The sequence below is a fragment of the Hyla sarda genome, chromosome 1 (genome assembly GCF_029499605.1).
Source record: "Hyla sarda isolate aHylSar1 chromosome 1, aHylSar1.hap1, whole genome shotgun sequence".
In the NCBI taxonomy this organism is placed as follows: Eukaryota; Metazoa; Chordata; class Amphibia; order Anura; family Hylidae; genus Hyla; species Hyla sarda.
In genome coordinates this window covers 191,608,025-191,629,694 of record NC_079189.1, presented here as the reverse complement: position 1 = coordinate 191,629,694, position 21,670 = coordinate 191,608,025, and the positions used below count along the sequence as shown (strand labels likewise).

Here is a 21,670-nt window from a genome sequence, read left to right as displayed (position 1 = left end):
TTAGTCGAAATAGCTCAGTTGGGAGAGCGTTAGACTGAAGATCTAAAGGTCCCTGGTTCGATCCCGGGTTTTGGCAGTTTCCTTATGTCTCAAAATCAACTGAAGTTAATTAAGTCGTTGATGCGTTTAGAGTTTTAGCAGCTTAGTTAATATACCTCAAAGGCACTATTTTGCATTGTGGAGAAAATTGTTTTACATATCCCTTTAGCATTTCATGCCAGTACAGTGTTTGGTTTTCATTTTGAAAATTTTGAAGTTTTTTTTCTTTATAAAAAGAGACATTTTTACACATGAAAAACCATTCCTATCATTGGGGACATCTTACAATGCTGTGCTCTACACAACCATCTACACAACCATCAATGCACTAAGTGTGTTAGCTGAACTAGCTCTGTTGGGAGAGCGTTTGACTAAATATCCCTGCTTTGATGCTTGGTTTCAGCAGTTTCATTTTAATTCAAAATCCACTAAAGTGAGTGAAATCGTTGATGCGTTTAGAGTTTTGGCAGCTTAGGTAAAATACCTCAAAAGCCCTATGTTGCATTGTGGTGAATATAATTTTGCAAATCCCGTTAGCATTCCATGCCAGTACAGTGTGTAGTTTTCATTCTGAAATTTTTTGAAAATTTTTAGTCTCTATATAAAAAATATCTGTCAGAAGTAAGATTTGAACCCACGCCTCCAGAGGAGACTGCGACCTTAACACAGCGCTTTAGACCGCTCGGCCATCCTGACTTTGCTTTGTATTACACCTCCACCAATGCAAAGAAAAAAGAAGCCATGCGAGCAGTAAAACCGTTGTTTTAACACATGAAAAAACATCCCTATCGTTGGGGACATTTTACAACACTGTGCCCTTCACATCCATCTGTTAACTAAGTGTGGTAGCCGAAATAGCTCAGTTGGGAGAGCGTTAGTCTTAAGGTCCCTGGTTCGATCCAGTGCTTCGGCAGTTTCCTTATGTCTCAAAATCAACTGAAGTAAGTTAAGTCGTTGATGCGTTTAGAGTTTTAGCAGCTTAGTTAATATACCTCAAAGGCACTATTTTGCATTGTGGAGAAAATTGTTTTACATATCCCGTTAGCATTTCATGCCAGTACAGTGTTTGGTTTTCATTTTGAAAATTTTGAAGTTTTTTTTTTCTTTATAAAAAGAGACATTTTTACACATGAAAAACCATTCCTATCATTGGGGACATCTTACAATGCTGTGCTCTACACAACCATCTACACAACCATCAATGCACTGAGTGTGTTAGCTGAACTAGCTCTGTTGGGAGAGCGTTTGACTAAATATCCCTGCTTTGATCCTTGGTTTCAGCAGTTTCATTTTAACTCAAAATCCACTAAAGTGAGTTAAATCGTTGATGCGTTTAGAGTTTTGGCAGCTTAGGTAAAATACCTCAAAAGCCCTATGTTGCATTGTGGTGAATATAATTTTACAAATCCCGTTAGCATTCCATGCCAGTACAGTGTGTAGTTTTCATTCTGAAATTTTTTGAAGATTTTTAGTCTCTATATAAAAAACATCTGTCAGAAGTGGGATTCGAACCCACGCCTCCAGAGAAGACTGCGACCTGAACGCAGCGCCTTAGACCGCTCGGCCATCCTGACTTTGCTTTGTATTACACCTCCACCAATGCAAAAAAAAAGAAGCCATGCGAGCTGTAAAACCGTTGTTTTAACACATGAAAAAACATCCCTCTCTTTGGGGACATTTTACAACACTGTGCCCTTCACCACCATCTGTCAACTAGGTGTGTTAGCCGAAATAGCTCAGTTGGGAGAGTTTTAGACTGAAGATTTAAAGGTCCCCGGTTTGATTCCGGGTTTCGGCAGTTTCCTTGTGTCTCAAAGTCAACTGAAGTAAGTTAAGTGGTTGATGCGCATAGAGTTTTAGCAGCTTAGTTAATATACCTCAATGGCACTGTTTTGCATTGTGGAGAAAATTGTTTTACATATCCCGTTAGCATTTCATGCCAGTACAGTGTTTGGTTTTCATTTTGAAAATTTTGAAGTTTATTTTTCTTTATAAAAAGAGACATTTTTACACATGAAAAACCATTCCTATCATTGGGGGCATCTTACAATGCTGTGCTCTACACAACCATCTACACAACCATCAATGCACTAAGTGTGTTAACTGAACTATCTCTGTTGGGAGAGCATTTGACTAAATATCCCTGCTTTGATGCTTGGTTTCAGCAGTTTCATTTTAACTCAAAATCCACTAAAGTGAGTTAAATCGTTGATGCGTATAGAGTTTTGGCAGCTTAGGTAAAATACCTCAAAAGCCCTATGTTGCATTGTGGTGAATTTAATTTTACAAATTCCGTTAGCATTCCATGCCAGTACAGTGTGTAGTTTTCATTCTGACATTTTTTGAAGATTTTTAGTCTCTATATAAAAAATTTCTTTCAGAAGTGGAATTCAAACCCAAGCCTCCAGAGGAGACTGCGACCTTAACGCAGCGCTTTAGACCGCTCGGCCATCCTGACTTTGCTTTGTATTACACTTTCACCAATGCAAAAAAAAAAGAAGCCATGCGAGCTGTAAAACCGTTGTTTTAACACATGAAAAAACATTCCTATCGTTGGGGACATTTTACAACACTGTGCCCTTCACATCTATCTGTTAACTAAGTGTGGTAGCCGAAATAGCTCAGTTGGGAGAGCGTTAGTCTTAAGGTCCCTGGTTCTATCCAGTGCTTCGGCAGTTTCCTTATGTCTCAAAATCAACTGAAGTAAGTTAAGTCGTTGATGCGTTTAGAGTTGTAGCAGCTTAGTGAACATATCTCAAAGGCACTATTTTGCATTGTGGAGAAAATTGTTTTACATATCCCGTTAGCATTTCATGCCAGTACAGTGTTTGGTTTTCATTTTGTAAATTTTGAAGTTTTTTTTTCTTTATAAAAAGAGACATTTTTACACATGAAAAACCATTCCTATCATTGGGGACATCTTACAATGCTGTGCTCCACACAACCATCTACACAACCATCAATGCACTAAGTGTGTTAGCTGAACTAGCTCTCTTGGGAGAGCGTTTGACTAAATATCCCTGCTTTGATCCTTGGTTTCAGCAGTTTCATTTTAACTCAAAATCCACTAAAGTGAGTTAAATCGTTGATGCGTTTAGAGTTTTGGCAGCCTAGGTAAAATACCTCAAAAGCCCTATGTTGCATTGTGGTGAATATAATTTTACAAATCCCGTTAGCATTCCATGCCAGTACAGTGTGTAGTTTTCATTCTGAAATTTTTTAAAGATTTTTAGTCTCTATATAAAAAACATCTGTCAGAAGTGGGATCCGAACCCACACCTCCAGAGAAGACTGCGACCTGAACGCAGCGCCTTAGACCGCTCGGCCATCCCTACTTTGCTTTATATTACACCTCCACCAATGCAAAAAAAAAAGAAGCCATGCGAGCAGTAAAACCGTTGTTTTAACACATGAAAAAACATCCCTATCGTTGGGGACATTTTACAACGCTGTGCCCTACACCACCATCTGTCAACAAGGTGTGGTAGCCGAAATAGCTCAGTTGGGAGAGCATTAGACTGAAGATCTAAAGGTCCCTGGTTCGATCCCGGGTTTCGGCAGTTTCCTTATGTCTCAAAATCAACTGAAGTAAGTTAAGTCGTTGATGCGTTTAGTGTTTTAGCAGCTTAGTTAATATACCTCAAAGGCACTATTTTGCATTGTGGAGAAAATTGTTTTACATATCCCGTTAGCATTTCATGCCAGTACAGTGTTTGGTTTTCATTTTGAAAATTTTGAAGTTTTTTTTTCTTTATAAAAAGAGACATTTTTACACATGAAAAACCATTCCTATTATTGGGGACATCTTACAATGCTGTGCTCTACACAACCATCTACACAACCATCAATGCACTAAGTGTGTTAGCTGAACTAGCTCTGTTGGGAGAGCGTTTGACTAAATATCCCTGCTTTGATCCTTGGTTTCAGCAGTTTCATTTTAACTCAAAATCCACTAAAGTGAGTTAAATCGTTGATGCGTTTAGAGTTTTGGCAGCTTAGGTAAAATACCTCAAAAGCCCTATGTTGCATTGTGGTGAATATAATTTTACAAATCCCGTTAGCATTCCATGCCAGTACAGTGTGTAGTTTTCATTCTGAAATTTTTTGAAGATTTTTAGACTCTATATAAAAAACATCTGTCAGAAGTGGGATTCGAACCCACGCCTCTAGAGAAGCCTGCGACCTGAACGCAGCGCCTTAGACCGCTCGGCCATCCTGACTTTGCTGTGTATTACACCTCCACCAATGCAAAAAAAAAAGAAGCCATGCGAGCAGGAAAACCGTTGTTTTAACACATGAAAAAACATCCCTATCGTTGGGGACATTTTACAACACTGTGCCCTACACCACCATCTGTCAACTAGGTGTGGTAGCCGAAATAGCTCAGTTGGGAGAGCATTAGACTGAAGATCTAAAGGTCTCTGGTTCGATCCCAGCTTTCGGCAGTTTAATTATGTCTCAAAATCAACTGAAGTAAGTTAAGTCGTTGATGCGTTTAGAGTTTTAGCAGCTTAGTTAATATACCTCAAAGGCACTATTTTGCATTGTGGAGAAAATTGTTTTACATATCGCGTTAGCATTTCATGCCAGTACAGTGTTTGGTTTTCATTTTGAGCTGTAAAACCGTTGTTTTAACACATGAGAAAACATCCCTATCGTTGGGGACATTTTACAACACTGTGCCTTACACCACCATCTGTCAACTAGGTATGTTAGCCGAAATAGCTCAGTTGGGAGAGTGTTACCTTGAAGATCTAAAAGTCCCTGGTTTGATTCCGGGTTTCGGCAGTTTCCTTGTGTCTCAAAATCACCTGAAGTAAGATAAGTGGTTGATGCGCATAGAGTTTTAGCAGCTTAGTTAATATACCTCAATGGCACTATTTTGCATTGTGGAGAAAATTGTTTTACATATCCCGTTAGCATTTCATGCCAGTACAGTGTTTGGTTTTCATTTTAAAAATTTAGAAGTTTTTTTTTCTTTATAAAAAGAGACATTTTTACACATGAAAAACCATTCCTATTGTTGGGGACATCTTACAATGCTGTGCTCTACACAACCATCAATGCACTAAGTGTGTTAGCTGAACTAGCTCTGTTGGGAGAGCATTTTACTAAATATCCCTGCTTTGATCCTTGGTTTCAGCAGTTTCATTTTAACTCAAAATCCACTAAAGTGAGTTAAATCGTTGATGCGTTTAGAGTTTTGGCAGCTTAGGTAAAATACCTCAAAAGCCCTATGTTGCTTTGTGGTGAATATAATTTTACAAATCCCGTTAGCATTCCATGCCAGTACAGTGTGTAGTTTTCTTTCTGAATTTTTTTGAAGATTTTTAGTCTCTATATATATATAACATCTGTCAGAAGTGGTATTCGAACCCACGCCTCCAGTTTAGAGTTTTAGCAGCTTAGTTAATATACCACAAAGGCACTATTTTGCATTGTGGAGAAAATTGTTTTACATATCCCGTTAGCATTTCATGCCAGTACAGTGTTTGGTTTTCATTTTGAAAATTTTGAAGTTTTTTTTTTCTTTATAAAAAGAGACATTTTTACACATGAAAAACCATTCCTATTATTGGGGACATCTTACAATGCTGTGCTCTACACAACCATCTACACAACCATCAATGCACTAAGAGTGTTAGCTGAACTAGCTCTGTTGGGAGAGCGTTTGACTAAATATCCCTGCTTTGATGCTTGGTTTCAGCAGTTTCATTTTAACTCAAAATCCACTAAAGTGAGTTGAATCGTTGATGCAATTAGAGTTTTGGCAGCTTAGGTAAAATACCTCAAAAGCCCTATGTTGCATTATGGTGAATATAATTTTACAAATCCCGTTAGCATTCCATGCCAGTACAGTGTGTAGTTTTCATTCTGACATTTTTTGAAGATTTTTAGTCTCTATATAAAAAATTTCTGTCAGAAGTGGAATTCAAACCCACGCCTCCAGAGGAGACTGCGCCCTTAACGCAGCGCTTTAGACCGTTCGGCCATCCTGACTTTGCTTTGTATTACACTTCCACCAATGCAAAAAAAAAAGAAGCCATGCGAGCTGTAAAACCGTTGTTTTAACACATGAAAAAACATCCCTATCGTTGGGGACATTTTACAACACTGTGCCCTTCACCACCATCTTTCAACTAGTTGTGTTAGCCGAAATAGCTCAGTTTGGAGAGAGTTAGACTGAAGATCTAAAGGTCCCTGGTTCGATCTCGGGTTTCGGCAGTTTCCTTATGTCTCAAAATCAACTGAAGTAAGTTAAGTCGTTGATGCGTTTAGAGTTTTAGCAGCTTAGTTAATATACCTCAAAGGCACTATTTTGCGTTGTGGAGAAAATTGTTTTACATATCCCGTTAGCATTTCATGCCAGTACAGTGTTTGGTTTTCATTTTGAAAATTTTGAAGTTTTTTTTCTTTATAAAAAGAGACATTTTTACACATGAAAAACCATTCCTATTATTGGGGACATCTTACAATGCTGTGCTCTACACAACCATCTACACAACCATCAATGCACTAAGTGTGTTAGCTGAACTAGCTCTGTTGGGAGAGCGTTTTACTAAATATCCCTGCTTTGATCCTTGGTTTCAGCAGTTTCATTTTAACTCAAAACCCACTAAAGTGAGTTAAATCGTTGATGCGTTTAGAGTTTTGGCAGCTTAGGTAAAATACCTCAAAAGCCCTATGTTGCATTGTGGTGAATATAATTTTACAAATCCCGTTAGCATTCCATGCCAGTACAGTGTGTAGTTTTCATTCTGACATTTTTTGAAGATTTTTAGTCTCTATATAAAAAATTTCTGTCAGAAGTGGAATTCAAACCCACGCCTCCAGAGGAGACTGCGACCTTAACGCAGCGCTTTAGACCGCTCGGCCATCCTGACTTTGCTTTGTATTACACTTCCACCAATGCAAAAAAAAAAAGAAGCCATGCGAGCTGTAAAACCGTTGTTTTAACACATGAAAAAACATTCCTATCGTTGGGGACATTTTACAACACTGTGCCCTTCACCACCATCTGTCAACTAGGTGTGGTAGCCAAAATAGCTCAGTTGGGAGAGTGTTAGACTGAAGATCTAAAGGTCCCTGGTTCGATCCCGGGTTTCAGCAGTTTCCTTATGTCTCAAAATCAACTGAAGTAAGTTAAGTCGTTGATGCGTTTAGAGTTTTAGCAGCTTAGTTAATATACCTCAAAGGCACTGTTTTGCATTATGGAGAAAATTGTTTTACATATCCCGTTAGCATTTCATGCCAGTACAGTGTTTGGTTTTCATTTTGAAAATTTTGAATTTTCAAAATAATTTTACAAATCCCGTTAACATTCCATGCCAGTACAGTGTGTAGTTTTCATTCTGAAATTTTTTGAAGATTTTTAGTCTCTATATAAAAAACATCTGTCAGATGTGGGATTCGAAACCACGCCTCCAGAGGAGACTGCGACCTGAACACAGCGCCTTAGACCGCTCGGCCATCCTGACTTTGCTTTGTATTACACCTCCACCAATGCAAAAAAAAAAAGAAGCCATGCGAGCTGTAAAACAGTTTTAACACATGAAAAAACATCCCTATCATTGGGGACATTTTACAACACTGTGCCATTCACCACCATCTGTCACCTAGGTGTGTTAGCTGAAATAGCTCAGTTGGGAGAGTGTTAGACTGAAGATCTAAAGGTCCCTGGTTCGATCCTGGGTTTCGGCAGTTTCCTTGTGTCTCAAAATCAAATGAAGTAAGTTAAGTGGTTGATGCGCATAGAGTTTTAGCAGCTTAGTTAATATACCTCAATGGCACTATTTTGCATTGTGGAGAAAATTGTTTTACATATCCCGTTAGCATTTCATGCCAGTACAGTGTTTGGTTTTCATTTTGAAAATTTAGAAGTTTTTTTTTCTTTATAAAAAGAGACATTTTTACACATGAAAAACCATTCCTATCATTGGGGGCATCTTACAATGCTGTGCTCTACACATCCATCTACACAACCAACAATGCACTAAGTGTGTTAGCTGAACTAGCTCTGTTGGGAGAGCGTTTTACTAAATATCCCTGCTTTGATCCTTGGTTTCAGCAGTTTCATTTTAACTCAAAACCCACTAAAGTGAGTTAAATCGTTGATGCGTTTAGAGTTTTGGCAGCTTAGGTAAAATACCTCAAAAGCCCTATGTTGCATTGTGGTGAATATAATTTTACAAATCCCGTTAGCATTCCATGCCAGTACAGTGTGTAGTTTTCATTCTGAAATTTTTTGAAGATTTTTAGTCTCTATATAAAAAACATCTGTCAGATGTGGGATTCGAAACCACGCCTCCAGAGGAGACTGCGACCTGAACACAGCGCCTTAGACCGCTCGGCCATCCTGACTTTGCTTTGTATTACACCTCCACCAATGCAAAAAAAAAAAGAAGCCATGCGAGCTGTAAAACCGTTGTTTTAACACATGAAAAAACATCCCTATCATTGGGGACATTTTACAACACTGTGCCATTCACCACCATCTGTCACCTAGGTGTGTTAGCTGAAATAGCTCAGTTGGGAGAGTGTTAGACTAAAGGTCCCTGGTTCGATCCTGGGTTTCGGCAGTTTCCTTGTGTCTCAAAATCAAATGAAGTAAGTTAAGTGGTTGATGCGCATAGAGTTTTAGCAGCTTAGTTAATATACCTCAAAGGCACTATTTTGCATTGTGGAGAAAATTGTTTTACATATCCCGTTAGCATTTCATGCCAGTACAGTGTTTGGTTTTCATTTTGAAAATTTAGAAGTTTTTTTTTCTTTATAAAAAGAGACATTTTTACACATGAAAAACCATTCCTATCATTGGGGGCATCTTACAATGCTGTGCTCTACACATCCATCTACACAACCATCAATGCACTAAGTGTGTTAATTGAACTAGCTCTGTTGGGAGAGTGTTTGACTAAATATCCCTGCTTTGATGCTTGGTTTCAGCAGTTTCATTTTAACTCAAAATCCACTAAAGTGAGTTAAATCGTTGATGCGTTTAGAGTTTTGGCAGCTTAGGTAAAATACCTCAAAAGCCCTATGTTGCATTGTGGTGAATATAATTTTACAAATCCCGTTAGCATTCCATGCCAGTACAGTGTGTAGTTTTCATTCTGACATTTTTTGAAGATTTTTAGTCTCTATATAAAAAATTTCTGTCAGAAGTGGAATTCAAACCCACGCCTCCAGAGGAGACTGCGACCTTAACGCAGCGCTTTAGACCGCTCGGCCATCCTGACTTTGCTTTGTATTTCACTTCCACCAATGCAAAAAAAAAAAGAAGCCATGCGAGCTGTAAAACCGTTGTTTTAACACATGAAAAAACATTCCTATCGTTGGGGACATTTTACAACACTGTGCCCTTCACCACCATCTGTCAACTACGTGTCGTAGCCAAAATAGCTCAGTTGGGAGAGCGTTAGACTGAAGATCTAAAGGTTCCTGGTTCGATCCCGGGTTTCGGCAGTTTCCTTATGTCTCAAAATCAACTGAAGTAAGTTAAGTCGTTGATGCGTTTACAGTTTTAGCAGCTTAGTTAATATACCTCAAAGGCACTATTTTGCATTGTGGAGAAAATTGTTTTACATATCCCGTTAGCATTTCATGCCAGTACAGTGTTTGGTTTTCATTTTGAAAATTTTGAAGTTTTTTTTTCTTTATAAAAAGAGACATTTTTACACATGAAAAACCATTCCTATTATTGAGGACATCTTACAATGCTGTGCTCTACACAACCATCTACACAACCATCAATGCACTAAGTGTGTTAGCTGAACTAGCTCTGTTGGGAGAGCGTTTTACTAAATATCCCTGCTTTGATCCTTGGTTTCAGCAGTTTCATTTTAACTCAAAATCCACTAAAGTGAGTTAAATCGTTGATGCGTTTAGAGTTTTGGCAGCTTAGGTAAAATACCTCAAAAACCCTATGTTGCATTGTGGTGAATATAATTTTACAAATCCCGTTAGCATTCCATGCCAGTACAGTGTGTAGTTTTCATTCTGAAATTTTTTGAAGATTTTTAGTCTCTATATAAAAAACATCTGTCAGAAGTGGGATTCGAAACCACGCCTCCAGAGGAGACTGTGACCTGAACGCAGCACCTTAGACCGCTCGGCCATCCTGACTTTGCTTTGTATTACACCTCCACCAATGCAAAAAAAAAAGAAGCCATGCGAGCTGTAAAACCGTTGTTTTAACACAGGAAAAAACATCCCTATCGTTGGGGACATTTTACAACACTGTGCCCTTCACCACCATCTGTCAACTAGGTGTGTTAGCTGAAATAGCTCATTTGGGAGAGTGTTAGCCTGAAGATCTAAAGGTCCCTGGTTCAATCCCGGGCTTCGGCAGTTTCCTTATGTCTCAAAATCAACTGAAGTAAGTTAAGTCGTTGATGCGTTTACAGTTTTAGCAGCTTAGTTAATATACCTCAAAGGCACTATTTTGCATTGTGGAGAAAATTGTTTTACATATCCCGTTAGCATTTCATGCCAGTACAGTGTTTGATTTTTATTTTGAAAATTTTGAAGTTTTTTTTTCTTTATAAAAAGAGACATTTTTACACATGAAAATACTTTCCTATTATTGGGGACATCTTACAATGCTGTGCTCTACACAACCATCTACACAACCATCAATGCACTAAGTGTGTTAGCTGAACTAGCTCTGTTGGGAGAGCGTTTGACTAAATATCCCTGCTTTGATCCTTGGTTTCAGCAGTTTCATTTTAACTCAAAATCCACTAAAGTGAGTTAAATCGTTGATGCGTTTAGAGTTTTGGCAGCTTAGGTAAAATACCTCAAAAGCCCTATGTTGCATTGTGGTGAATATAATTTTACAAATCCCGTTAGCATTCCATGCCAGTACAGTGTGTAGTTTTCATTCTGAAATTTTTTGCAGATTTTTAGTCTCTATATAAAAAACATCTGTCAGAAGTGGGATTCGAAACCACGCCTCCAGAGGAGACTGTGACCTGAACGCAGCACCTTAGACCGCTCGGCCATCCTGACTTTGCTTTGTATTACACCTCCACCAATGCAAAAAAAAAGAAGCCATGCGAGCTGTAAAACCGTTGTTTTAACACAGGAAAAAACATCCCTATCGTTGGGGACATTTTACAACACTGTGCCCTTCACCACCATCTGTCAACTAGGTGTGTTAGCTGAAATAGCTCAGTTGGGAGAGCGTTAGACTGAAGATCTAAAGGTCCCTGGCTCGATCCCAGGTTTCGGCAGTTTCCTTGTGTCTCAAAATCAAATGAAGTAAGTTAAGTGGTTGATGCGCATAGAGTTTTAGCAGCTTAGTTAATATACCTCAATGGCACTATTTTGCATTGTGGAGAAAATTGTTTTACATATCCCGTTAGCATTTCATGCCAGTACAGTGTTTGGTTTTCATTTTGAAAATTTAGAAGTTTTTTTTTCTTTATAAAAAGAGACATTTTTACACATGAAAAACCATTCCTATCATTGGGGGCATCTTACAATGCTGTGCTCTACACATCCATCTACACAACCAACAATGCACTAAGTGTGTTAGCTGAACTAGCTCTGTTGGGAGAGCGTTTTACTAAATATCCCTGCTTTGATCCTTGGTTTCAGCAGTTTCATTTTAACTCAAAACCCACTAAAGTGAGTTAAATCGTTGATGCGTTTAGAGTTTTGGCAGCTTAGGTAAAATACCTCAAAAGCCCTATGTTGCATTGTGGTGAATATAATTTTACAAATCCCGTTAGCATTCCATGCCAGTACAGTGTGTAGTTTTCATTCTGAAATTTTTTGAAGATTTTTAGTCTCTATATAAAAAACATCTGTCAGATGTGGGATTCGAAACCACGCCTCCAGAGGAGACTGCGACCTGAACACAGCGCCTTAGACCGCTCGGCCATCCTGACTTTGCTTTGTATTACACCTCCACCAATGCAAAAAAAAAAAGAAGCCATGCGAGCTGTAAAACCGTTGTTTTAACACATGAAAAAACATCCCTATCATTGGGGACATTTTACAACACTGTGCCATTCACCACCATCTGTCACCTAGGTGTGTTAGCTGAAATAGCTCAGTTGGGAGAGTGTTAGACTGAAGATCTAAAGGTCCCTGGTTCGATCCTGGGTTTCGGCAGTTTCCTTGTGTCTCAAAATCAAATGAAGTAAGTTAAGTGGTTGATGCGCATAGAGTTTTAGCAGCTTAGTTAATATACCTCAAAGGCACTATTTTGCATTGTGGAGAAAATTGTTTTACATATCCCGTTAGCATTTCATGCCAGTACAGTGTTTGGTTTTCATTTTGAAAATTTAGAAGTTTTTTTTTCTTTATAAAAAGAGACATTTTTACACATGAAAAACCATTCCTATCATTGGGGGCATCTTACAATGCTGTGCTCTACACATCCATCTACACAACCATCAATGCACTAAGTGTGTTAATTGAACTAGCTCTGTTGGGAGAGTGTTTGACTAAATATCCCTGCTTTGATGCTTGGTTTCAGCAGTTTCATTTTAACTCAAAATCCACTAAAGTGAGTTAAATCGTTGATGCGTTTAGAGTTTTGGCAGCTTAGGTAAAATACCTCAAAAGCCCTATGTTGCATTGTGGTGAATATAATTTTACAAATCCCGTTAGCATTCCATGCCAGTACAGTGTGTAGTTTTCATTCTGACATTTTTTGAAGATTTTTAGTCTCTATATAAAAAATTTCTGTCAGAAGTGGAATTCAAACCCACGCCTCCAGAGGAGACTGCGACCTTAACGCAGCGCTTTAGACCGCTCGGCCATCCTGACTTTGCTTTGTATTTCACTTCCACCAATGCAAAAAAAAAAAGAAGCCATGCGAGCTGTAAAACCGTTGTTTTAACACATGAAAAAACATTCCTATCGTTGGGGACATTTTACAACACTGTGCCCTTCACCACCATCTGTCAACTACGTGTCGTAGCCAAAATAGCTCAGTTGGGAGAGCGTTAGACTGAAGATCTAAAGGTTCCTGGTTCGATCCCGGGTTTCGGCAGTTTCCTTATGTCTCAAAATCAACTGAAGTAAGTTAAGTCGTTGATGCGTTTACAGTTTTAGCAGCTTAGTTAATATACCTCAAAGGCACTATTTTGCATTGTGGAGAAAATTGTTTTACATATCCCGTTAGCATTTCATGCCAGTACAGTGTTTGGTTTTCATTTTGAAAATTTTGAAGTTTTTTTTTCTTTATAAAAAGAGACATTTTTACACATGAAAAACCATTCCTATTATTGAGGACATCTTACAATGCTGTGCTCTACACAACCATCTACACAACCATCAATGCACTAAGTGTGTTAGCTGAACTAGCTCTGTTGGGAGAGCGTTTTACTAAATATCCCTGCTTTGATCCTTGGTTTCAGCAGTTTCATTTTAACTCAAAATCCACTAAAGTGAGTTAAATCGTTGATGCGTTTAGAGTTTTGGCAGCTTAGGTAAAATACCTCAAAAACCCTATGTTGCATTGTGGTGAATATAATTTTACAAATCCCGTTAGCATTCCATGCCAGTACAGTGTGTAGTTTTCATTCTGAAATTTTTTGAAGATTTTTAGTCTCTATATAAAAAACATCTGTCAGAAGTGGGATTCGAAACCACGCCTCCAGAGGAGACTGTGACCTGAACGCAGCACCTTAGACCGCTCGGCCATCCTGACTTTGCTTTGTATTACACCTCCACCAATGCAAAAAAAAAAGAAGCCATGCGAGCTGTAAAACCGTTGTTTTAACACAGGAAAAAACATCCCTATCGTTGGGGACATTTTACAACACTGTGCCCTTCACCACCATCTGTCAACTAGGTGTGTTAGCTGAAATAGCTCATTTGGGAGAGTGTTAGCCTGAAGATCTAAAGGTCCCTGCTTCGATCCCGGGTTTCGGCAGTTTCCTTGTGTCTCAAAATCAACTGAAGTAAGTTAAGTCGTTGATGCGCATAGAGTTTTAGCAGCTTAGTTAATATACCTCAAAGGCACTGTTTTGCACTGTGGAGAAAATTGTTTTACATATCCAGTTAGCATTTCATGCCAGTACAGTGTTTGGTTTTGTTTGAAAATTGTGAAGTTTTTTTTTCTTTATAAAAAGAGAAATTTTTACACATGAAAAACCATTCCTATCATTGGGGACATCTTACAATGCTGTGCTCTACACAACCATCTACACAACCATTAATGCACTAAGGGGGACATGTATCATTGCATTTAGACCATTTTTCCCGTCTACAAATTTTGCGCAATTGCGCTTTTTTGCATAGAGCTGCGTTTTTTTTGGTGGACAGTTTTCTAAAGTTGTCACCAGTTTGGTCTACAGTACACCAACTAATCCAGTGGACTGGTATTTATCAATTGCGCAAAAAAAAAGTAGATGTTTTTTTTTGCGCAATTGCGCTTTTTTGCAAGAAAAGTAGTCTAAACCTAAGAGTGCTAGCAAGGACTCGTAGAAAATGGCAGATGGTGGAAGATGCAGGTGGGGGATGCAGGAGCCGTCTCTCAGCACTGCAGTACTACAACTACTGCCATCATGGGACAGAATCTGTCCCATAATGGGAGTAGTTGTAGTACCGGAGCGCTGAGAGACGCACATCCCCTGTCTGCGGGACTCTATTGTGACTGTTAGGACTACTACTCCCATCATGGACAGACTCTGTCCATGATGGGAGTTGTAGTCCTGGGACTGAAGGACAGATCGCAGCAGGTCATTCTCCAGAGACCCGCTGCGATCTGCATTTATTAACTTAAAAACCCCGCGGTACATGCGGCTCCACTGCGCTGCCGCCCGCTCCCGTATACAGATGTCACGATTCATAATCCCCGCCTCCGGGAGAGGGGAGCTCTGATTGGTGGAAAGCTATTCACCACTATTAGCCAATCAGAGCTCCTGTCTTCTGGCGGGGATTATGGATTGTGACAGGTCTATACAGGGGAGCGAGTGGAGCCGCTTCTACAGTACAGTATATAATTGTTATGTGTACTGCCCCCCCCCCCAGACTAATACTGACCCCTTCTACAGTATATAATTGTTATGTGTACTGCCCCCCCCCCCAGACTAATACTGACCCCTTCTATAGTATATAATTGTTATGTGTACTGCCCCCCCCCCAGACTAATACTGACCCCTTCTATAGTATATAATTGTTATGTGTACTGCCCCCCCCAGACTAATACTGACCCCTTCTATAGTGAGCGCTGGGACCGCTGTGTGATTGACAGGTCCCCAGCGCAAGTGTCCGGCCCCACTGACCTTTATATGTTATAAATCTTTATGATACACACTGCCCGTCCTCCTCTTCATTCCTCTCATACCGGAGACGCGCGGCTTCTGCTTTCACTATAGTCAGAGCGCCCCCTGCCGTTGTCTGACCCCAGCCCTGTGCAGTGTGGAGGCCGGGAGGGGGCGCTGTGTCTATAGACTATGATACAGAAGCCGCGCGTCTCCGGCATCAGAAGAATGAAGAGGAGGACGGGCAGTGTGTATCATAAAGATTTATAACATGTAAAGGTCAGTGGGGCCGGACACTTGCGCTGGGGACCTGTCAATCACACAGCGGTCCCAGCGCTCACTATAGAAGGGGTCAGTATTAGTCTGGGGTGGGGGGGGGTACAATACACATAACAATTATATACTGTAGAAGGGGTCAGTATTAGTCTGGGGGGGGGGTACAGTGCACATAACAATTATATACTATAGAAGGGGTCAGTATTAGTCTGGGGGGGGGGTACAGTGCACATAACAATTATATACTATAGAAGGGGTCAGTATTAGTCTGGGGGGGGGTACAGTACACATAACAATTATATACTGTAGAAGCTGCTCCACTCGCTCCCCTGTATAGACCTGTCACAATTCATAATCCCCACCAGAAGACAGGAGCTCTGATTGGCTAATAGTGGTGAATAGCTTTCCACCAATCAGAGCTCCCCTCTCCCGGTGGCGGGGATTATGAATCGTGACATCTGTATACAGGAGGAGGGGGGAGGGGAGTGCAGCGTTGCCGCTGGCTTTTTAAGTTAATAAATGCAGATCGCAGCGGGTCTCTGGAGAATGACCTGCTGCGATCTGTCCTTCAGCCCGAGGACTACAACTCCCATCATGGACAGAGTCTGTCCATGATGGGAGTAGTAGTCCTAACAGTCACAATACAGTTTCGCAGCTGGGGGATGTGTAAGAGCCATCCCTCAGCACTGCGGTACTACAACTACTCCCATCATGGGACACAAAATTTCCCATGATGGGAGTAGTAGTCCAAGGGCAGACTGACGGATCTCAGGGGTCTCACTCTTGAGACCCCTTGCAACTTCTCCGCCCCTGCCCCCTAGTGATGACATCATTAGGGGGCGGAGCTTCACAGTCCAGGCCTGAAGCCAGGGTGGTAAGTATGGCTCTGTTCTCATTATGCGTTTTGCATAATGGGAACAGAGCCTTTTTGGCAGTGTGTTCCCAAACAGGGAGACTCCAGCTGTTGTTTACCTACAGCCCCCATGATGGGAGTTGTAGTTTAGCAACAATTGGAGGCTCCCTCTTTAGGAACACACTGCATTATGTGCGCTCTACCCAGGGGAGAGCGCCAAAAATGTCATTTCAGATAAGTGAATGCAGAGGACTACCTGAGATTCGGTGGAGTGTGACGATGACTAGCATTTTTTTAATGTCAATAAAAGGGTTAACGAGGGCTGTGGGGGAGTGTTTTTTTAAATCCATTTTTTATTTCATGTGTTGTGTTTTTTATCATTGAAATTTCAGGCTTAGTAGTGGAAGCCGTCTTGTAGACGGAATCTATTACTAAGCTGGGCTTAGCGTTAGCCCCGAAAACAGCTAGCGCTAACCCCCAATTATTACCCCGGTACTAACCGCCACAGGGGTGCCGGGAAGAGCCGTTACCAACAGGCCCAGAGCATCAAAAATAGCGCTCCTTGGCCTAGGCGGTAACAGGCTGGGGTTATTTAGGCTGGGGAGGGCCAGTAACAATGGTCCTCGCCCATCCTGGTAATGTCAGGCTGTTGCTGATTGGTTGGTGTCTGATTGACACTGAAAATAGGGGGAAGCCTATGTGTTGTTTTTTTTTGTAATAAAAAAAAGTGTGTGGTTCCCCATATTTTCAGTGTCAGTCAGATACCAACCAATCAGCAACAGCCTGACGTTACCAGGGTGGGCGAGGACCATTGTTACTGGCTCTCCCCAACCTAAATAACCCCAGCCAGGAGCGCTATTTTTGACACTCCAGGCCTGTTGGTACTTGCTCTTCCCGGCAACCCTGTGGCGGTGGGTAACGGGGTAATAATTGGGGGTTAGCGCTAGCTGTTTTTGTGGCTAACGCTAAGCCCGGCATTGAAAAAAAAATGTATTTAAAAAAAAAAAAAACACTCCCCACACAGCCCTCATTAAACCTTTTATTGACATAAAAAAAAGCTGGTCATCATCGCAATACACTGAATCTGACGTAGTCCTCCCCATTCACGTATCTGAAATGAGAAAAAAAAAAGGTTAGGACATCATTTGCGATCTCGCCTGGTGAGTGCGCCCATACTGCAGTGTATAACAGGGGGCCTCCAATTGTTCTTGTCTGCCTACTGTATCCTGTATATACAGTCATCTATAGATGGCGGTATATACAGGAGAGCGCACAAAGATTTAACTCAGAACTGCAGTGTGGGTTAACTCTTTCCTTGCTGGGCTCCTGTATAGTATACATGGATACACTATGCCCCCTGTATACTATACAGCGGGCGGAGGTAAGTAGTGATGCTCTCCACCCTGTATATGTATATGCTATACATCACTTCTTACCTCCTTACACTCCGTGGGGCTGGCGCTCTGCATCCGACCCATGGAGTAGTACCTGCAGTGAAAAAAATGCACACAGGGTACAAAAATGTTTGTTTCCGCACACCAGCAAAAATGCAAGAAAAAACACAAGGGGGGAGATTAATCAAAACCTATGTAGAGGAAGAGCGGTGCAGTTGCCCATAGCAACCTATCAGATTGCTCCTTTCATTTTTGTAAAGAAGCAATCTGATTGGTTGCCATGGGCAACTGCACTACTCTTCCTCTGTACAGTTTTTGATAAATCTCCCCCAAGAAAAATTACCAAAATGCAGGAAAAGCTGGGACCGTTTTTCAGGCGTTTTTGCTGGTGGACAAAAAAAAAACCTCAGTGGAATCCTGAAAAACAATAGAACAAAATCCCAGCGTCCAGGATACACCACTATTCCTGTGAGGTGTAGAACAGGTCTACAAATAGAACTGTGTGGAGATTTAGACCATTGCACGAAATTTATCATGGGGCTTGCACAAGTTTGATAAATTTGGAGAAATTGCTCCAAATTTAGACCAAACAAAATGATCTACAAAAAACGTCTACCAAAAACAACATTGATACATCTCCCCCTAAGTGTGTTAGCTGAACTAGCTCTGTTGGGAGAGCGTTTGTCTAAATATTACTGCTTTGATCCTTGGTTTCAGCAGTTTCATTTTAACTCAAAATCCACTAAAGTGAGTTAAATCGTTGATGCGTTTAGAGTTTTGCCAGCTTAGGTAAAATACCTCAAAAGCCCTATGTTGCATTGTGGTGAATATAATTTTACAAATCCTGTTAGCATTCCATGCCAGTACAGTGTGTAGTTTTCATTCTGAAATTTTTTGAAGATTTTTAGTCTCTATCTAAAAAACATCTGTCATAAGTGGCATTCGAACCCAAGCCTCCAGAGGAGACTGCGACCTGAACGCAGTGCCTTAGACCGTTCGGCCATCCTGACTTTGCTTTGTATTACACCTCCACCAATGCAAAAAAAATAAGAAGCCATGCGAGCTGTAAAACCGTTGTTTTAACACATGAAAAAACATCCCTATCGTTGGTGACATTTTACAACACTGTGCCCTTCACCACCATCTGTCAACTAGGTGTGTTAGCTGAAATAGCTCAGTTGGGAGAGTGTTAGCCTGAAGATCTAAAGGTACCTGGTTCAATCCCGGGCTTCGGCAGTTTCCTAATGTCTCAAAATCAACTGAAGTAAGTTAAGTCGTTGATGCGTTTAAAGTTTTAGCAGCTTAGTTAACCTACCTCAAAGGCACTATTTTGCATTGTGGAGAAAATTGTTTTACATATCCCGTTAGCATTTCATGCCAGTACAGTGTTTGGTTTTTATTTTGAAAATTTTGAAGTTTTTTTTTCTTTATAAAAAGAGACATTTTTACACATGAAAATACTTTCCTATTATTGGGGACATCTTACAATGCTGTGCTCTACACAACCATCTACGCAACCATCAATGCACTAAGTGTGTTAGCTGAACTAGCTCTGTTGGGAGAGCGTTTGACTAAATATCCCTGCTTTGATCCTTGGTTTCAGCAGTTTCATTTTAACTCAAAATCCACTAAAGTGAGTTAAATCGTTGATGCATTTAGAGTTTTGGCAGCTTAGGTAAAATACCTCAAAAGCCCTATGTTGCATTGTGGTGAATATAATTTTACAAATCCCGTTAGCATTCCATGCCAGTACAGTGTGTAGTTTTCATTCTGAAATTTTTTGAAGATTTTTAGTCTCTATATAAAAAACATCTGTCAGAAGTGGGATTCGAACCCACACCTCCAGAGGAGACTGCGACCTGAACGCAGCACCTTAGACCGCTCGGCCATGCTGACTTTGCTTTGTATTACACCTCCACCAATGCAAAAAAAAAAGAAGCCATGTGAGCTGTAAAACCGTTGTTTTAACACATGAAAAAACATCCCTATCGTTGGGGACATTTTACAACACTGTGCCTCTGTCAAATAGGTGTGTTAGCCGAAATAGCATCATTTGGGAGAGTGTTAGACTGAAGATCTAAAGGTCCCTGCTTCGATCCCGGGTTTCGGCAGTTTCCTTGTGTCTCAAAATCAACTGAAGTAAGTTAAGTCGTTGATGCGCATAGAGTTTTAGCAGCTTAGTTAATATACCTCAAAGGCACTATTTTGCACTGTGGAGAAAATTGTTTTACATATCCAGTTAGCATTTCATGCCAGTACAGTGTTTGGTTTTGTTTGCAAATTGTGAAGTATTTTTTTTCTTTATAAAAAGATAAATTTTTACACATGAAAAACCATTCCTATTATTGGGGACATCTTACAATGCTGTGCTCTACACAACCATCTACACAACCATTAATGCACTAAGTGTGTTAGCTGAACTAGCTCTGTTGGGAGAGCGTTTGTCTAAATATTACTGCTTTGATCCTTGCTTTCAGCAGTTTCATTTTAACTCAAAATCCACTAAAGTGAGTTAAATCGTTGATGCGTTTTGAGTTTTGCCAGCTTAGGTAAAATACCTCAAAAGCCCTATGTTGCATTGTGGTGAATATAATTTTACAAATCCCGTTAGCATTCCATGCCAGTACAGTGTGTAGTTTTCATTCTGAAATTTTTTGAAGATTTTTAGTCTCTATCTAAAAAACATCTGTCATAAGTGGCATTCGAACCCACGCCTCCAGAGGAGACTGCGACCTGAACGCAGTGCCTTAGACCGCTCGGCCATCCTGACTTTGCTTTGTACTACACCTCCACCAATGCAAAAAAAAAAAGAAGCAATGCGAGCTGTAAAACTGTTGTTTTAACACCTGAAAAAACATCCCTATCGTTGGGGACATTTTACAACACTGTGCCCTACACCACCATCTGTCAATTAGGTGTGTTAGCTGAAATAGCTCAGTTGGGAGAGTGTTAGACTGAAGATCTAAAGGTCCCTGGTTCGATCCCGGGTTTCGGCAGTTTCCTTATGTCTCAAAATCAACTGAAGTAAGTTAAGTCGTTGATGCGTTTAGAGCTTTAGCAGCTTAGTTAATATACCTCAAAGGCACTATTTTGCATTGTGGAGAAAATTGTTTTACATATCCCGTTAGCATTTCATGCCAGTACAGTGTTTGGTTTTCATTTTGAACATTTTGAAGTTTTTTTTTTCTTTATAAAAAGAGAAATTTTTACACATGAAAAAACATTCCTATCATTGGGGACATCTTACAATGCTGTGCTCTACACAACCATCTACACAACCATCAATGCACTAAGTGTGTTAGCTGAACTAGCTCTGTTGGGAGAGCGTTTGACTAAATAACCCTGCTTTGATCCTTGGTTTCAGCAGTTTCATTTTAACTCAAAATTCACTAAAGTGAGTTAAATCGTTGATGCGTTTAGAGTTTTGACAGCTTAGGTAAAATACCCCAAAAGCCCTATGTTGCATTGTGATGAATATAAATTTACAAATCTCGGTTGCATTCCATGCCAGTACAGTGTGTGGTTTTCATTCTGAAATTTTTTGAAGATTTTTAGTCTCTATATTAAAAAACTTATGTCAGAAGTGGGATTTGAACCCACGCCTCCAGAGGAGACTGCGACCTTAACACAGCGCCTTAGACCGCTCGGCCATCCTGACTTTGCTTTGCATTACACTTCCACCAATGCAAAAAAAATTAGAAGCCATGCGAGCTATAAAACCGTTGTTTTAACACATTAAAAAAAAAGTTTCCTATCGTTGGGGACATTTTACAACACTATGCCGTACACCACCATCTGTCAGCAAGGTGTGTTAGCCGAAATAGCTCAGTTGGGAGTGCGTTAGACTGAAGATTTAAAGGTCCCTGGTTCGATCCCGGGTTTCG

General features: G+C 40.3%; 12 non-coding genes across 12 annotated transcripts; 5 read left to right on the top strand and 7 right to left on the bottom strand.

Moving 5' to 3' along the window:
- Window positions 1–3: 3 nt before the first annotated feature.
- Window positions 4–76, top strand: TRNAF-GAA (transfer RNA phenylalanine (anticodon GAA)). Its single transcript has one exon. It is a non-coding gene; the product is annotated as a tRNA-Phe (tRNA).
- Window positions 77–652: 576 nt separating this feature from the next.
- Window positions 653–735, bottom strand: TRNAL-AAG (transfer RNA leucine (anticodon AAG)). Its single transcript has one exon. It is a non-coding gene; the product is annotated as a tRNA-Leu (tRNA).
- A 795-nt stretch (window positions 736–1,530) lies between these two features.
- Window positions 1,531–1,613, bottom strand: TRNAL-CAG (transfer RNA leucine (anticodon CAG)). Its single transcript has one exon. It is a non-coding gene; the product is annotated as a tRNA-Leu (tRNA).
- Window positions 1,614–3,526: 1,913 nt separating this feature from the next.
- Window positions 3,527–3,599, top strand: TRNAF-GAA (transfer RNA phenylalanine (anticodon GAA)). The gene has a single exon. It is a non-coding gene; the product is annotated as a tRNA-Phe (tRNA).
- Window positions 3,600–4,176: 577 nt separating this feature from the next.
- TRNAL-CAG (transfer RNA leucine (anticodon CAG)) lies at window positions 4,177–4,259 on the bottom strand. The gene has a single exon. It is a non-coding gene; the product is annotated as a tRNA-Leu (tRNA).
- Window positions 4,260–6,840: 2,581 nt separating this feature from the next.
- On the bottom strand, window positions 6,841–6,923 carry TRNAL-AAG (transfer RNA leucine (anticodon AAG)). Its single transcript has one exon. It is a non-coding gene; the product is annotated as a tRNA-Leu (tRNA).
- A 2,272-nt stretch (window positions 6,924–9,195) lies between these two features.
- TRNAL-AAG (transfer RNA leucine (anticodon AAG)) lies at window positions 9,196–9,278 on the bottom strand. Its single transcript has one exon. It is a non-coding gene; the product is annotated as a tRNA-Leu (tRNA).
- Window positions 9,279–9,431: 153 nt separating this feature from the next.
- TRNAF-GAA (transfer RNA phenylalanine (anticodon GAA)) lies at window positions 9,432–9,504 on the top strand. Its single transcript has one exon. It is a non-coding gene; the product is annotated as a tRNA-Phe (tRNA).
- A 3,232-nt stretch (window positions 9,505–12,736) lies between these two features.
- Window positions 12,737–12,819, bottom strand: TRNAL-AAG (transfer RNA leucine (anticodon AAG)). The gene has a single exon. It is a non-coding gene; the product is annotated as a tRNA-Leu (tRNA).
- A 153-nt stretch (window positions 12,820–12,972) lies between these two features.
- On the top strand, window positions 12,973–13,045 carry TRNAF-GAA (transfer RNA phenylalanine (anticodon GAA)). The gene has a single exon. It is a non-coding gene; the product is annotated as a tRNA-Phe (tRNA).
- Window positions 13,046–20,709: 7,664 nt separating this feature from the next.
- Window positions 20,710–20,782, top strand: TRNAF-GAA (transfer RNA phenylalanine (anticodon GAA)). The gene has a single exon. It is a non-coding gene; the product is annotated as a tRNA-Phe (tRNA).
- A 579-nt stretch (window positions 20,783–21,361) lies between these two features.
- TRNAL-AAG (transfer RNA leucine (anticodon AAG)) lies at window positions 21,362–21,444 on the bottom strand. The gene has a single exon. It is a non-coding gene; the product is annotated as a tRNA-Leu (tRNA).
- Window positions 21,445–21,670: the final 226 nt, after the last annotated feature.